General features: G+C 39.1%; 1 protein-coding gene across 3 annotated transcripts in view; it reads left to right on the top strand.

Annotated features, from left to right (window-relative positions):
* adcy3a (adenylate cyclase 3a) overlaps positions 1-3,766 on the top strand; it is a 54,930-nt gene extending 51,164 nt beyond the window's left edge. For all 3 annotated transcript variants that reach the window (XM_077721684.1, XM_077721682.1, XM_077721683.1), the window contains exon 21: positions 1-3,766. This exon is cut by the window's left edge and continues 211 nt beyond it. The gene's annotated coding sequence lies outside the window, so the exon portion shown is untranslated.
* The last annotated feature ends 9,886 nt before the right edge of the window (positions 3,767-13,652 follow it).

Genomic DNA, 13,652 nt, shown 5'->3' with positions numbered 1-13,652 from the left:
AAGTCGTTTGCCTTGAAACCATGAAATACCCTCACACCCGAGGCACTGCCTCCAAGTCTCTCCGGAATCACATCTTTTTCCAGGCTCTGCTGTAGACCATGTTGACACCACCAGGTCTTCAAATACTTAAGAACGAACTGATTCCCCATTTTATGCCGTTAGTGAATGTATTTATAATTCAGTGTCTTGTTCAAGTAGAATTGTTTGTCATAGAAAGAGGTACTGTACTCCAATAGGATTTGCTTCTTTGTGGAAAATGTGTAACTATGACAATTAGTATAAACATTTGGTCCTCCAAACAAATGACTGAATAAGGGTAATGTTGATGGTACAGTAATCCCTCGCTTATCGCGGTTAATCTCCTGTAGGTCCTCCTCTGTCAGTGGGTCTGAGGGACAGTCGATGAGATTTGTAATCTCATCAGCCGTCATATCCGAGAAGCCTTCAGTCTGCACCAACCGAGCCAGCCTGACAGCCTTATCAACGGCAGAGTGATGGATTTCGTTAGGCGTGAAACCCGCATAGTCTTGAGTGATTTTGTTTGGCCACAATTTCCTCCAGCTGGAGATGAGTGTCTGTTCTTTCATCCCCTTTAGGGCATTCTGAATGTTGGTCAGACACGTGGCTATGTTGTAGTCCTTCCAATAGGACTTCATGCTGAAGGTCTCGTCGAGCTCTTCAATGGAGGAGATGAGACCCTCCATTGTCGCCTTGGTGTAGAGGGCTTTGAAGGGCCTGATAACCCCCTGATCCATGGGCTGGATGAGGGAAGTGGTGTTGGGGGGAAGGAACTCCACCTGCACCCCCTCATGGTGCAAATTAGCTACATGTCTTCCTGCACAGTCCATGAATAGAACCACTTTGAAGGGCAGTCCCTTTTCGGCCAGGTAAAGTTTTACCTGCGGAACGAATGAGTTGAAGAAGCAGTCAAGTGTGAGGGCCTTGGTGATCCATGCTTTTTTGTTGGACATCCAGTAGACTGGCAGCAAGGCCCTGTTCTTGTTCTTCAACGCGCGAGGATTCAGTGACCTGTAGATCAGGCCGGGCCTCAGCATGAATCCTGCTGCATTGCTATACAAGAGCAGAGTCATTCCATCCTTGTGGGCTTTGAAACCTGTCTTCTGGAGTTCATCCTTGAAGAGAAAGGTTTGGGATGGCATCCTCTTCCAGTAGAGTCCAGTTTCATCCATGTTGAAAACTTTCTCCGGGACATAGCCATTTTCTTCTATCATTCCCGTAAACGACTCCCCCTGGGGTATGATATACCAGGGAGTCGCAACTATCACAGCAGACAGGTTCGGTCAAAGATGAGTTCGGACAAACACTGCAAGTAGCCTTCAGTTATATTTTATTTACAATAAAGTCATTAAAACAGACTACGGGATAACATAGGGGAAGCACGAGATATTAAAGTGGCACCCTCAAATAAACACGGTAAAACCCCCTCCCAGACAGGTGTCCAAATGAACACCCACAAAATACAGGAAATAAGACCGAAGGGTGCCACTGTCAAACTGATGTAATAAAACCTAGACAGGGGAATAACTGTCTAAATGCACAAACTATATGTATACCCCGGGATGTCTATATTATCTCAAGTCCCCCTATGCAACCCAAAATCATTAACACATACAAAATATAACAGGGAGTAACGTCTCACAAGTCTGCAAATCAGCAAAGCATCAAGGCTAAGAGCAAGCTGACAACTGAAAAGGGTTTAAATAAGGGCAGGAAGTGAATCTTGATTGAAGGAGTGATGATTGGGGAATTAGTCACAGCTGTGTTGGCCTGGGCAGGGCTTTGTCACAGGGGTGGAGCCACAGCTGCAGATACCTGTAAAGAAAAGAAAGCACACACCTCCTACATAGTGTGTGTCCAGGCTGCCAGCCGTAACACACATCCTCAACATGGCGCCTCGCTGCTGCTCCGTCTGCAGAGGCTATCTCCATGCAGCGACACATTCCTTAGTCCGACTCGCCGCTTAAACCTCTCAAGCCAGCCCTTCCTGGCAGTCAAAACCGTAGGTGGTCGTGGGTTAGTCTGGCTTGAGGCACCGGGCAGAGGATCACCTTCGTCGACGTCTTCTTCCTCGTCCAGAACGCTGACGTCGTCGTCACCACTCGCATGCACCATGGCGTCGACAGAGATTTAACCTTGCTACGGATTAAGTTTCCGTCCAGGCTGACTTGCTTCGCCCAACAATCACGGATCCAAATAACCAGTGCATTTTCCATTCACACCATGACTTCATTCTGGGTATTCACAACCCTTTTGGCATCTTTCGTGAAAGATGTTGCAGCAGTTTTGCGGATGTTCTTCTCCTCCTTTTTTATGTACCGCACCGTGGATTCATTCAGGCCGCAATGTCGAGCTACGCTAGCGTAGCTACTTCCTGCTCTCAACTTGTCCAATAAACTCACTTTTTCGGTAATGGTCAACATCTTTCGCTTTTTCTTCGGCTCACTAGAAGCACCAAGGGATTTGGGAGGCATCACGAAGGGCTTCACAAAACTTCACAAAACTTTTGCGCTTAACTTGGCGAGAAGCGTACTGTACAGCACGAGATAAGCGTGGACTGAGAATGGGCATCGGGAGAAGCTTTGGCTTCCGTGGTAAATGGGCCAATGGGGAGTCGAGTACATTCAGTGAGCAATCAGCTTGCGCGCTTATGCCCGTGGTGCGGGTGTGATGCGGCCGTTATGCGGCCGTGATCCCCCATGATGCTTTGCGCATAGGTGCATTTTTTGTGTTTTAAAATTTATAAAATGATGAAATTACTAATTTTAATTGAATATTTTGTTTCCACACCTTGTAAGACGATGTAATTTATAATTTTATTTTAATATCTTTAAATTATTTTTTTTCCTGAAAAATATCTGCGAAGCTCTGAGTCCGCAATAGCTGAAGCGCGAAGTAGCGAGGGATTACTGTATACGGAGACTGACAAAATGATTGGGAGTAATGTGTGATTTTTAGAAACAAACAAACCATAGACTGGAAACACACTGTGACTTTAATGTGCTACTGTACTTTAACTTAGGCTACACTTGGGGTGGGTGACTGGAAGTGAGCTGTCTACGGGGGAAGGGTCATTCATAGGTACTGTATGTATGATTTTCATTGTTTCATACCCTCAGTCAATGTATTGTTCCCTCATACTTCACACTGGGTACTAGGTTCACTTAGTCCAGGGGTGTTCAAATTATTCCACAAAGGGCCGCAGTGAGTGCAGGTTTTCAATCCAACTCCTGAACAGGGCACCTTTTCACCAATCTGGTGTCCTACTAGTGTAATCAGTTGATTGCAGGCTTCTTGAAATCTTATTGGTCAAAGTGCCTGTGCTGGATTGGTTGAAAAAAAACCTGCACCCGCTCTGGCCCTCGCAGACCGGTTTAGCCACCTCTGACTTAATCAGTACTTGCCTGCTAATGGATTTCTAAAGCACACTTAAACACCTGGCCTTGGGCCTTGAAATTTTTGGGGGGCCACCACACCCATATGTTTTACACAATGTGGGTAGATAGAAGTGCCTATCATAGGTTTGATTGCCAAAATATAAATGAAGAATTCCACTCTTCCAAATGTGCCATTTTTGTCCATTTAGTGTTGAAGGATGTCACCAGTCTATTGTAACAGTATTGTTTTTGTTTATTTATTTTTTCTTTTGTTCTACAGTAGTTTAATTTTGTGTGCTTTGTCAACCAAGTCTTACTCAAACAGAAATGTATGATCAAAATGTTTGACCTAAACATTGACCAAAAATGTATCTATAGTATTATTATTAGAATTGCTGTGTTTTTGTCTCGCCCACACCCTTGCTGCACAGGTTAAGCTCGTTTCAGAGGTGGGTAGAGTTGCTAGACTTTGCTCAGGTTAGAGTAGTTTTATTTCCCCAAAAATATTATTCCAGTAAAAGTAAAAATACTCATCCAAAAAATTACTTTGAAAAAAGTATTCAGCGAAAACAATACCCATGTAAAGAGTAACTGCTTACAATGTCTCTTTTTTTAAACAATGGTCTATTTTCTTTCTCACCACAATGTCATCAATATGAACTGTAGTAGTTATACAGTGATACCTTGAGATACGAGCTTAATGCGTTCCAGGACTGAGCTTGTATGTAGATTTACTCGTATCTAAAATCAACGCGTTCCATAGAAATTAACTGAATGCAAATTAATTTGTTCCGATCCTCTTAAAAAAAGACCAAAAAAGGGATATTTTTATTGGTTGTAATTCACCATCTACTAACAGAGTAACAAATAACTAGTGGTTATGATGTTTAATAATAAAATGAGGCATTATTTTACCCAACGAGGAGTTTGTGGATGGGACAGATGGAGAGAAAGAGAGTGCGAGGGGGGTGGAAGGAGAATCACTTGACGGATGCGCTTGTAACGTAACTTAAACTTTAAATGTAACTTAAATTACTTTAGTTTCCTATACACACACTTTAAAAAAGTTTTATTCGTACATTCTACTAAATTTGAACCTTCTTTTGTAGTAGCAAGGCAAAGATGTTAATGAATTCCACTACAACTTTCGATGACCTTCCTGCTTCTACATTGGCGAGTCAGCTCAGTCACGCGGACACTACTCATGGTTTTTGATTATTTCGTGCGTAATATCGATTGTCATCATTTGCCTTTTCTTCGCACTAACCTTCATTGCAACGGCTTTCTTTGGGTTCATTGTATTTTCCTTGATTTTGCACTGACTAAAGCAAAAAAAAAAACACGAAGAAACTGCAATGCATCGCCCAGTGCTCATAGAGATCTTTACATGAGAGGGATGCGGCGAAAAATACACATGCGTTGAAATTAAAAAGCAGAATCTCGCGGCCTGGCCGACTGGCTGTCTCAGATGCTCGTATCTCAAAAAAAAGCTCGTAAATATTTGCTGGGAATTTTATTCGTATCTCAAATTGCTCGTATGTCGGAGCACTCGTAGGTCAAGGTATTACTGTACTGTCATCAAATTTGGAGGAGAAAAATGTACAAAAATGGGACATTACCAATCCAAAGACCATGACTTCCCTCTAGTGGGAAAACATTTCCAACTATGAAAGTACAAATTAAAATTCCAGTTTTCCGTGGTTTGATGGTGCCAAATAAAATCTGCGAGCGATGTTGAAATCAGAGTTTCAAGCACAAGTGATTGCAGCACTCCATATGAATTTTTATGGCGCTTTATAAGATGCCACGTTATCAAATATGCCAGTGTGATCATGGGACTTCATATCTCAAACTTGTACGTGGTCATGTGACTGTATTGTTATATCCAATTGAAATAATGGAATCCTATACCGTATTTTCTCGCATATACGCCATATTTGCAACTCAAAAGAATGATGACTGAATCAAGGGTATAGCTTATATGCGCATAAATAAGACTTGACATGCACGAAACTGCATAGTGACACAGACGAAGCGCCATAACGCAAGATAATGCGGCCAGTAGGGCCATTTATTTACAAATAAAGAAAAGATAAAATGCCAAAAATACGCCTATGAATGAAATTCATGAAAAAAATAATTATCTTGCATAAAAACGTGAAAAAACTCACTTACTTGTGCCTGCCATTGCTCGGGCCCGCCATCTTACCGTAATTAAACATGCTCTGACTGGCCAGATGCGAGTAGCCTTGATATGTTTTTGTAGTGTTTACCATTTCAGCACATCCAAATAGTTGTTAAGGCTGATCAATGCTCTTGCGGTGGATCATTGAGATATCGGCGTTTATACTTGCGTAATTTGTGCCTCATGCTATTATTGCACCTGGAGACTTTGTGAAAACTAGACCACTACGGATACAGGTCCTGGTTGTACTGCTCACCTGATTTCCTTTTTGAATTCTTCAACGTGCAGGAATGTGCGATCCAGCAGACGATTCTTTTAATTCATACAGTAGCTCAGAAATACCACATGCGATGATTTTTGTGAATCAGGGTGTGCCATATACGAGAGAAATCATAAAACGCAATTTTAAGGATGTGGCTATGCTATATGAATATGCGAGAAAATATGGTGTTTATTGCTCCTATTGCCTCATTGGTGAAACTGGTAATGACATTGTGGGCTTCTCTAGAAACTTAACATGTAGAACACTGGTGTCAAACTCATTTCAGAAAGGGCCAAGTGGGTGCAGGTCTTCGTTGCAACCCACCAAGACGACACTTTTTTACCAATCTGTACTCTTACAACTGTAATCAATTGATTGCAGTGAGATGCCGATTCTTCCAGCAGATCCTCATTGGCCTAACTGTCTTTCATTTTTCATCTCAGAATTGTCCTGCTGTTTCAGTAGGGAGGAAAACCTGCACCCACTTGACCCTTTCTGGAATCAGTTCTAAAGTAGCCCAAAGTAGCAGCGTAATAGTAAAGTTTATTTTTCATGTATCTACTCAAGTAAAAGTAAAATGTATGGCATGGTGAAACTACTCTGGGAAGTATTTTTTCCCCTCAAACTTGTATTCAAGTAAATGTAAGAGAGGGAAAGTAAAGCATTACTACCCACCTCTGGGTGTGTACCATCGACAAAACTGGACATTTGAAATGATGGATTCAAAAATACCCCAAAGAAATTCCAAAGTACTGTATTTACTCACATATAAGCTGACCCATGTGTGTATGCAGTACCCTTAAAATTGTTGAATTTTACAACCTCGTGTACAACTTGGCCCCTGATTGCCAATATTCACTTGGGAGTACAAATGTGTTACTTTGAAGGGAAAATCTTAAGAAAAATCATCACAAGTGGTATTTCTGAGATACTATATGAATCAATAGCACATTATTAGGGTCAATTTCATAAGGTAGTTAATATGCCTGTCTTTGTAAATGCAAAATATCAAGTTATTCAATTTAAAATAAGAAATAAGTAGAACTTTATGAGAACCTGATGCTTTCTAATTACAGAAATTACATTTTTTTTCTTTACCAGAAGTTTAAGATGTTGCTTCTGCCCAGTCAGAGCACGTTTAACTAGGTTTAGATGGCAGCGCCCTAGGTAAGATGGCCACACCCCTACCTCAGGAAGATGGCCGTGCCCTTACCTCGGTAAGATGGCCATACCTCGAGCGAGTAGTGACGGGAATGTGAGTTTTTTTCATGTTTTATGCAAGATACGTACATATTTTTTGGGAATTTCATTTTTAGACCTCAAATTGACTTATATATATATATATATATATATATATATATATATATATATATATATATATATATATATATATATATATATATATATATATATATATATATATATATATATATATATATATATATATATATATATATATATATATATATATATATATATATATATATATATATATATATATATATATATATATATATATATATATATATATATATATATATATATATATATATATATATATATATATATATATATATATATATATATATATATATATATATATATATAGAGAGAGAGAGAGATATAGATATAGATATAGATATAGATATAGATATATAGATATAGATATATAGATATAGATATATAGAGAGAGAGAGAGAGAGAGAGAGAGAGAGATATATATATATATATATATATATATATATATATATATATATATATATATATATATATATATATATATATATATATATATATATATATATATATATATATATATATATATATATATATATATATGTTCTTCTCGTGAGTATGTGGGTATTCCCTGGGTATTCCCGCATCATGCAGGGTAGGCTGGTTGAACACTAAATTGTCTGTAGGTGTGAGTGGTTTGCATGAAGGGTTGTTTGTTTCAGTGAGCCCTGCGACTGGCTGGCAACCATTCCTCACCTTCTGCCCACAGTTGACTAGGATATATCCGTGAGCACCCCCGCTACACTTGTGAAGATAAATGGTATGGAAATCAAATAAATGAACGTGACTCCACTTTGCACCTAAAATGTTTTTTAGGTCTTTATCTGGGTGTGGTTTTAAAATTGCTTCCACTGTGCTTTCACTTAAAAATATTGGGTGGAAATGTTATCTGTTTTAAATAATTGGCTACCTCTGTGTTTCCTTTTGGTTTTGACCAATGATGTAAATGATTTTTTTTTTTTTAAACCTACAAATCATGAAAAGCTAGAATACAAAATGGCGTGAAAAATGGAAATACATAAACATTTGTACCATCTTAAAATACCTGCACTTTACTTGAGTATTTAAATTATTTTTTTTCAAGTTTGATGGCTTTAGTTACTACTCAGGTCATAATTATAAGAAAAACATTAATTGTACCTATAATATCTTTCAACATGTTCTTTGTGACCTCTTTGTGAAAGTATGTCATGTTTCTATCATCTTTAATTTGTTAAGATGTGCTGTGATGACATTTCCATGTCTAATTTTATATTAAGTACAGTACTTAAAACTGTCTTTTGCTGAAATATTTTTCTTGCAAAAATTCATACATCACGATGTTCTGATCACTTTTACTCAAGAAAATTATTAAGTTGCTGTATTTTTTAAAGTTACCCGATGGTGCAGTGGTTCTTCTGCCTGACCTGGCAGTCTGAGCTCGATTCCCACTCGGTGGCAGTATGGTTGTGAGAGCGAGTGGTTGTCTGTCTCTCTGTGCCCTACAATTGACTGGCGACCGACAAGTCTAGGGTGTAGTCTGTCTTTTGCCCGAAGATAGCTGGGTTAGGCTCCAGCAACCCCATATCCCTTTCGAGGATGGGTGGTATGTAAGATAAATTAATGAACAAATGTATTTTTAACATGAATAACTTCATAGAATTTGTCTACATGGTGATGTCCGTTTGCTCATTTTGGGTTTAATACAGAAACATGTTTTGAATGTGTTTGCAAGGATGAGAATATCTTTGTCTGGTTGCCATTTTTGAAGTACATAATGTTTGTCTGCAGAGACACTGGAGATTTAGTAAGTTTTGTGTACGTTTGCAATAGTTTCCTCTACAAACTTTGACATGTTCTGTAAAAGCAATTTGTCACTTGTTCCCCCTTTAAATAGTATTTTTATAAACCAATATAGTAAAGTGAGTAATTGATTGCCACTTTCACTTCGTGTGAAAGTGCCAATGATCATGGAATGGCTTGGTGGTGGAGGCAAAACATGTTTATCCTTATTTGTTAGTTTGTTTTTAAAAATCTGTAAAACAAAATAGCGATTTAAACAATGTGTTGATTCTAAATTTGGTTGAAAAGTCACGACTCTAGAAAAGAGTAAATAGATTTTGCCAAATGGTTCTCGTGATCCTCATTCCTCTATTATTTTTTTTCCTGACTTGATGGCACTGAGCCGATTGGTGTTTCACAATTGTTGTTTTATAATGCTGATGTGTGACTTATGGCGATTTGATCTGTTTTCAATTTTAAGTAGTACTTATGAATTGAAGTCTGTTAATTTCATTTGCCATAATAAAGTTTTACTTTTTTCTAAATGCAAGACAATATTTTTATCAAAAAGGGACAGGACTAGTATTTGTTTATTATAGCCAAAAACTCAAGTAAACATCTGTGATACAAAAAAATATTTATTCAATATTCAATGGTACTCTTATTCAATCAAAGAACAATCTTCTCTATCATCTGAGTCGCGGACGCCCATTGATGATACTACAGGTACAGTCATACCTCTACTTACGAAATTAATTGGTACGAACTTTTTTCGTAACTTGAAAATTTCATACGGAGAGCAGTATTTTATATGTAAATTCTCTAATTCGTCAACAGTCCTCCCACAACTACCAAATAAATCCTTTAAAACTTTCCCAATTTTGTAAGAATGAGAAACACAGAGAAAATGATCAAAAAATAATTAACGTCACAAAATGAAAAACATGTATATATACAAAAACTACCCGTGTTGAAACGCATGAGAGCAAGAGAAAGCTACCGTGATGCAACATAGAAATAGCACACAAACAGGTACATACATTTAATCAGCGACGGTCCGTGAATTTCCTAACGACACCTTCAGCTATCTGAATCACTCCAACCCTCAAAAACTTTTATGTCTATAAAACCTCTACTGCAGCTAAAGCAGCGACACATAAAAAAAGCATCAATGATAACCTCATATTATTTAGTAATATAGCCATATTTAACTCACCAAAATCCATCCTCCTTTCTTTCTTCCTTCTTTTCTATCACCATTGAAGCGAATGCTGAAAGTCGAGCCTGTCCTGTCGTATTTCTGGTATACGTTTTTATTCGATTTAGTGCTGAAAATGTTCATTCCTGGTTGTGACAGGCTTGCTTGCTCGTGAGTTGTCCAACCTTTCTTAATGATGTCCAGCTTTTTTTCTTGAAAAGTCCGTCTTAAAAATGGCTTCGACAGTTAATCTGCTAAAAAATCAATTTCCTCTCCTCCTTCAGCCATGGTGGGTTGAAAAAATGCTAATTTTGATCGAACCCAGGTTAAGAACCACTGCTTTAAAGGTCGTCGAAGACGCCCCTTTTTCAGATGCTTGCTTTGCTTTGGTTAGTCCCTTGGAAGGCTTGATGCCAGTAGCGGTCCGTGCATTTTCTCGTAGCACCTTCAACGGATAAAATCCACTTCCTAGCAGCATATACTGGAGCTTTTCAGACATTACAACAGGACCAAGGGGTGATTTCCTCGGGAAAAAACAGCAATAGACTTCAATGGCGAAACGGCAAAAATTTCACTAAAAGGGGTAAAATCCACTTCCTAGCAGCATTTAGTGAACAAATACAAACATTGGAGCTTAAATACAAACACTGGAGCTTTTCAGATATCAGAACTTGGCCCACAATGGAAATATTATTTAGGAATATAGCCATATTTTACTCACCAAAAATCTTTTTTAACTGTACAGAATATCCATCCTCCTTTCTTTCTTCCTTCTTTTGCATCGCCATCAAAGCTAATGCTGAAAGTCGAGCTTGTCCTGTCGTATTTCTGGCATAGGCCGTCTTGAAAATGGCTTTTAATCGACACAACAATATATTTGCTTGTGCAGCTCGCTCCAGATAAACTTTGGTGGCTCTGGCTAGTCCACGCTTTCACTAGCCAATCACAGTTGGTGAAAGCAACGATGTATCCCTATGCCTACTAAAAGGAAAGGAAATATCCCTACGCCTGCGAGAAGGCATCGTGGTCTCGCCAACTCGAAATCTGATTGGTCAAAGCAACTATTTTATCGACGCTTGTTTTATGCAGCAGAGCCTGCAGAACTGAATGTGAAGGCCTTAAGGTAGATTTCTGACCCTGGCAACAAATGATGGCTGAAATATGATTGGTTAGATGCTTGAATATAAAAACACATCTGTAAGCAGTGCAACCAGGGGGGAAAGCAATGGAAGGAAGCTAACAGACAATTTGGAATTATTTAATAAGTATTCATGGACAGAATGTAATTAACATCAGTCTGTGATTCAGATATTTCTTAGGCCAGCAGAAAGGCCTTGAAGGCCCTGACGGTCCACCACTGCATTTAATAAACAACATTAAGAAATCAAAAAACAACATTAACAAACATTAACGTTTCATGATTTCTTGTACTCTTACACCCATTTTGCTTTTGCAGTGTGATTCACGAACATTTAGAAAAAAAAATAATACAAAAACAATTGCCTTTGAGGATTTTTAATAATGTTTCTAAAGCCCACAAAACAAACGTCAAAGTGTGTACGACTCGTGAACATTTTCAGGATGTTTTTTTTTCCACTAAGTCAGAAAGTTGGTTTCTCCCTTGTTTTTTTCTGATTTGTGCTGTTGCGATGGTGGCTGCTTCCTCCTCGGCTGCCTTCTCATTGAATTCCTCATGTATTGCTAGTGGGTGCAGGTTTCCATTCCAACTCAACAAGGATACCTTTTGCAAGTGCAATCAGTTAGGGTTAGGGGTTAGGGAATCACTTAGATTCAGGTGCTACTTATTTTAAAGACACCTGATTGGTAAAATGTCGGCACTGGATCGGTAGGAACAAAAACCAGGACCCACTGCGGCCCTATGTGGAACCGGTTTGAGACCACCGTTGTAGACCTAGGTAAAAAACTGGAGTCACACACAGGAAGTCTACAAGGTTGGGACCTTCTGCAAACTGAGACTGAGGTTACCGCACAGTCCCTCAGTAGTCTGGAGGGTTTAATGATCATCGTATTTGCCGAGATCCACCCAAGGTGTCCTATCCTAGATCCAAGATGGCGCCGTCACGCGGAAGCCAGTGGCAGTTGAATTGTCCACCCTTATTTGTTTTTCGTGTTTTACAGCCTTTAAGATAATATTGTAAGATAAAATGTCAAAGTCGCTTGGCAATTGTTTGTTCATATTGTATCAGTTTTTGTAAGTATAGAAACATCATTGTCATGAGAAACTTGCTCCGAGTTTGGTCGTTTTCATGGAGACCTCACACTGATTAACCGGACTTGCCCAAAGTTTGGCTGTTGCCATGAAGAGCTGTCACTGATTGATCCGACTTTGCCCAGAGTTTGGTCGTTGTCATAGAAACCATACTATGGCATGTTTTCCTATATAAAGACAAACTCACTGTTCATTTGACTGAGAGCTGCAAAAACATTGCGCTGAACAGGACTCCACTGTTAGACCTCTCTCTCTCTCTCTCTCCACTTTGCAGTTTGGTAATAAACCTATATTCTATTAAATTGATCTCACTCTTTCTTAACCTGCTCCTGAGTTGTATTTTCAGATCTATCATACTTGTGTGCCGAAACCCGGGACCCAACAGCCAACAATTGCTGGAACGACGACGGAGCACGACGACAGCATCCTCCATTGAAAGGGTCAACCCGGCGGACGTTCCCTCGCTGCTCCGGTGATCTGGTGACGGGTCCCCGAACTAGGCCTGGTTCGTAACGACAAAGATCGTGAGTTCACCCTTTGATTTCTGTCTCCGTGAAGTGTGATAATTTGAATGAGTATTATCACTGCGGTTGTATTAACAGTTTGCGGTCTGGGACCAACTTACGGTGAACATAATAGTTTTTTGGTCTGGGTCCAACGTGCGTAGAACATTATAGTTTGTGATCCGGGACCAACGTGCGTAGAACATTATAGTTTTTGGTCAGGGACCAACGTAAGTAGAACAAGAATAAGTCAGGGACTTGTCTTGGTCTGTTAATAGAGTCGGGGACTCTCCTAAGACTAAAGTCAGGGACTTATAGTCTTGGTCTGTTAATAGAGACGGGGACTCTCCTAAGACTAAAGTCGGGGACTTTTGGTCTTGGTATATTCAGAGATATTGGATGGATCACAAAGTAGAGATCAATTTCTGTAAATTTTGAATAAAATTGTTGTTTCAACTATTAAGTAAGTGATTGATATGGGTCAGAAAGCAACAAAAGAGGTGGGTTTATTTTCAGACTGCAAAATGAAAATCGGAGTTACCGGATGTGAAATATTTGCAAATGCATTGTATGGGGAGTTCCCTGTATCTGCCAAGATGGGTGAAGAAACATGGTTTATGTCCCAATTTGAAGGATATGGAAGGTTTGATGAGCTTAGAAAGGGAATTGTTAAAGGAAAGGGAGAGAAAGGGAAAGGAAAGTGAGGAAGTTGAGAAACAGTTGTTGGTGTTGAAAATATGGAAAGAACCGTGAGTGAACTGTCTACACGAATTGGAAAAAAAGAAGAAAAAGAAGAGCGAGCGATAACAAGGTCTCACCACC

The sequence above is a fragment of the Stigmatopora nigra genome, chromosome 7, assembly GCF_051989575.1.
Source record: "Stigmatopora nigra isolate UIUO_SnigA chromosome 7, RoL_Snig_1.1, whole genome shotgun sequence".
Classification (NCBI taxonomy): domain Eukaryota; kingdom Metazoa; phylum Chordata; class Actinopteri; order Syngnathiformes; family Syngnathidae; genus Stigmatopora; species Stigmatopora nigra.
Note: the sequence above shows the minus strand (reverse complement) of the source record. Positions and strands in the feature narration are given on the sequence as shown.